Source organism: Lactuca virosa, chromosome 1 (assembly GCF_052849685.1).
Source record: "Lactuca virosa cultivar CGN04683 chromosome 1, Lactuca_virosa_CGN04683_v6, whole genome shotgun sequence".
Taxonomy (NCBI): Eukaryota; Viridiplantae; Streptophyta; class Magnoliopsida; order Asterales; family Asteraceae; genus Lactuca; species Lactuca virosa.
Genome location: NC_136426.1, coordinates 110061477 through 110066013, shown reverse-complemented (window position 1 = coordinate 110066013; position 4537 = coordinate 110061477). Strand labels below are relative to the sequence as shown.

Below are 4537 nucleotides of genomic sequence, written 5' to 3'. Positions count from 1 at the left end.
ACATCGTAGCCTTAAAACTCCTTGAACAAAAACCCAAAAATTCATAAAAGACCGAGCCAACATCTTTACCGATACTCTTGGGCTCTAAATCACAACCCGAACTCTTTTATCACACAACCTACCTTATCCATATCCAAAGAGGGCCAAAACTTTATCCCTTAAAGCCTAAAAACCTTCTCATACCCAAATTACGGCCCACGAGCCTTAAATCACAAATGATCCGAAACAGGATGTTACAAGACGCCTAATAGGTCCGAAAGACATTTGGTCCGAAAGGCGATAAGATTTGATAGTTTTGAAAGAAAGAAATACCTCTTTCAGAATCGTGTCCATAGAAATTGGTTCATTCCTTTCTCAGTATAGTTTTTGGATGGTTAGAGCCCAAAATCTCAGACTCGAAATCTCGTGAGGCTTGCGATTGATGGCAAAATTCCGCAAGTCTTGCCTTAAGACTTCCGTGAGATCTACAGTGTTGTTTTTCCCTGAGAAAATATTGTACACAACATAAAGCCAATCCTTGCTGAGAGTGTCTGTACCTTCATGCTTCCCAGATAGACCTCTAAGAATGAAATACATGAGGACTACTTAAAGGCCTAAAACAACTGATTTCTTGAACTTCTTTGCCTTAAACTCTTCAGTATACCCAATGTGGTTAAGAAACATCTGGAACTCTTCAGCAAATGGTTCTTGGTCCTTGAAGCCTTCAGGGTTTTCCGAAATTCCAATCGCTTTCAAAAAGGTAGACTTGTGAACAGGCACAATACGATCACCTGTTATTCTTGTCTCAAGAACATCATTCTCGATCTTGATTCGATCGAAAGCTGTGAGAAGAAGACGAAGGGGAATCGGTGGGTCTGGGATTTTGGTGAGAGGAACAGATATGGGGTGATGAGCGATGAACTCGATCATGAACCGGATGGACTCATCGTAGTGCATGGGGTCCAGAGAGAAGAGTTGGGTTGTATCCCAGAGAAAGGGTTCCGTTGACGAAGACGATGCAGACCCTTTGGAATACTTCTTCTCTGGAGCAGATTTGGTAACTTAGGGAACAGATTAGGACGGACCCATTGTTGCAGGTTTTGAAGCTTGAAGAACACTTTAGCAGAGAGAGAGAGAGAGAGAGAGAGAGAGAGAGAGAAATATGAGGGTTTTGGGAGCATAACGGGTAAAAAAGGTTTTTGGGGTCATTTATAGGTTCATGAAAGAATGGGTCGAGTTAGAAAAGTAATGATGAAACCCGGATTTGGAAACGGGTCGCATTTAATGTGTTGCCAATTTTGGATTAAGTTTACCTGCAACGACTAAAGTAACCACTCACGGTACGTGTAAAATGGAAACCGTCACACAACTGATGGGATGTTTATTTTTACGGAGACGTGATATGTGCATATTCAGCTTTATATTTAATATAGATTTTTATTATTTATTAGCTAAATATTTGCATATTATGGACAAAAAGGTACTTAATTATCTTTGAATTGTATTTTCAGTCCAAAAGAAGTACTCGGAAGCAAAAGGAAGCAAGAGCAACTATCAGGAAGCTGTGGAATGAACAAAACAAGAAAACACAAAAAAAACCACAAGGGACTCGGCGAGTTGGTCACCGACTCGACGAGTGGCCACGAAGTTTCGCGAAGCAGAAGAAGTCCTTGACTTGCCGTACACGGGAATTTAATGATGGACTCGACGAGTCAGTCTTGGACTCGACGAGTCGGGTCGAATCTATAAAAAGAGACCCTCAGATCGATTCACGTTTTTTAGAGAGAACCCTTGGGGAGAGAAGCTGCGATTAAGAGCCAGAGGAGACCTGGAGAGTGAAGATCCAACCCTAGATCCAATTTCAAAGGAGAATTAAGGCACAAATCATAACTCTTTACTTAGATCTTTAGTTTTAATTATGTTTAAGCTTTTAGCATCTGTGTTTGAGTTCGTTTTTACCTTAATCATGAGCTAAAACCTTTGTTGCTTCTGTTTGGGGAGACAATATTGATACTATGGTTTGATTTATGGTAGGATTAGTTTTATATTGGTGATTTTGTTAATTTAAGCTTGTTAAAGAACCTTATGTGTGAATGAAAACTATTTTTCTGTTAATAGGAAGATAATTAAGTTGCATGAACATCTCTTAATTGTTTACCTCGTATAATTTATGTGAACACTTTATTATATGACTAGGATTAGCGAATGTGAAACTAGAATTAATAAGAAAATAGGTAAATTTACGTGTGAGCTTGTGTGATGACCATCAACAAGAGGAAAAATAAAGGGGCAAATTAGTTAACCACAACAAGTCTTAATTAACCCGAATAAATAACCTAGGGAATTAAATTAATTTAGACAACTGGCCACTGTTTGAGTTAGTTTGTTTTCTAAGGATTAGTGTAGCGAATGTGAACCTAATCACCTGAATCGGTAGCCAATAAAAAGTTAATCTATTGCACTATTACCATAAAATCAACCATAGGATCAATTGAGTAGAACCTGAACAGAAGTTCCTTTAGATATTGAATTTAGTTGGTCTTTGCTTGCTTAGTTGCTAGTTAGTAATTTAGGTTAAGTGTTAGTAAGTTTCTAGTCTTGTAAAACTAGAGAAAAACCTCTCTTTTATTATTTGTTAGTTGCTATTAGATAATTTTAGTAATTAGTTTAAATTGTCGTTCCCTGAGTTCGATACCCTGCTTACTAGAACTATACCACCAATAGACAGGTCCACTGCCTTTGTGTGATTAATTTAGATTTTATAAGTAGGATTAAAACTAGTTAGTTTCACATACATCAAGTTTTTATCGATCCTTTGTGTGAGAATTATCTTGCACAAAGTTATTTTTTTAGATAATTTAGTTGATAGGATTAGTATTCATAGTTTTCGGTTTTAGAAATTTAATTAGATTTTATTTTCTGTTTCTGCCTTGAACTCGCCGAGTGCAATCGACGCTACTCGGCGAGTCCATCGCTGATTCACAGTTTTTATTTTAGTTTCTTTTTGTTCTTTTTACGCGTTTTTCTTACTTTAATTGCAGTTGTTACATGACCCGAGGATCCAATACGTCTTTGGTTCCCCCACTTGAAGACCTGGTGTCCGCTCTAAGAAAGAACAAAGGAAAAAACCGTTGGAGAATCCGCTTCTTCAAAGAACTCACCTTTGAGGAATCTCAAATTCGTTTTTAGCAAGAAAAAGAGCAGCAAATCAGGAGCATCCAACACCTCTTCCTTGGCAAACGAAGACCCAATCAAGGAGGACATCGTGAACGAGTCCGAAGGAGAAGAAAGCGAATTTGAAGAAGGTAGCGATCTAGAAGGTAACTTTGACAACACCATGGCGAACATTGATGAAGTTCCAATGGGCGAATGGAAGAAGAGGATACGGGATGATACTGGCCCGGGACTTGTGCAACCCGCAATTCCCACGACTGCCACTTTTGAGCTTAAGGGTCACATCCTTGCTCAACTCAAGGAGATACCCGTTTACGGAAAATACCACGAAGATGCTTATAAACACTTGGATGAAGTCAATGATGTAGCTGATTATTTTAATGTTCCAAATGTGCCTCGCGAAACCCAGCTGCTTCGTATACTTCCAGTTACATTCAAGGGTGCTGCAAAAGATTGGCTCAAGTCACTCTCTCCCGGATCCATCACTACATGGGCCAAGATGAAAGAAGAATTCACTGACCAGTTTTGCCCACCTAAAATAGCCAAGTTGAAGAAAGCTATAGCCAACTTTGAACAACAACCCGGAGAGTCCCTTTATGAGGCGTGGGAGAGGTACAAAAGTCTACTAAGGAATTGCCCACACCATGACCTTAATAGCCAACAAGAAGTCTCCATCTTATATGATGGAGTCAATGTTACAACTCGACAGCTCCTTGACTCGCAAGGACCCCTCACAAAGAAGGCACCCCCAGTGATAAAGGGATTGATTGAGGAGTTCTCTAAACATTCTAGAGAATATCACAACCCACGAAATGAAGTAAGTAGGGGGTAGTGAACACAGTTAACGATGGCATGGCGGCAATGATGGCTAAACTAGATAGTTTAGATAGGAGGATGACAAAGATGGATCAAACAATCCATGCTATTCGGGTGGGTTGTGAAAATTGCAATGGACCTCACCTTACGAGAGATTGCAACTTGGACGAGAATGGAAACAAAAAGGCGCAAGTATGCTATTCAAGCGGTGATAGGTTTGATTATGATTGGCGGAAACCGAAGAAAGAATGGCTACCCTATGATGAATACAAGAAGGCAAAGGAGGAGAAGTTTAGACAACAAGCAAGGGGTATATACCAAAAAGAGGAACCAGTGCAAGACAGGAAACCCAACTTGGAAGAGATGCTAACAAAATTTGTAGCTGCTTCTGAGAAAAGACACAATGATCACGATGTTGCAATACAAGAAACAAGAACTATACTAAGGAACCAGCAAGCATCCATTCACAACATCGAGAAGCAAATAGGACAGCTGACTCAACAAGTTAATCAAAGACAAGCGGGTGAACTTCCAAGCAACATCGAAAACAATCCGAAAATGGCGCATA

At 39.6% G+C, this 4537-nt stretch overlaps 1 non-coding gene across 1 annotated transcript; it reads right to left on the bottom strand.

Moving 5' to 3' along the window:
- Window positions 1-3697: 3697 nt before the first annotated feature.
- Window positions 3698-3804, bottom strand: LOC145151829 (small nucleolar RNA R71). The gene has a single exon (XR_013732381.1). It is a non-coding gene; the product is annotated as a small nucleolar RNA R71 (small nucleolar RNA).
- Between the last annotated feature and the right edge of the window lie 733 nt (window positions 3805-4537).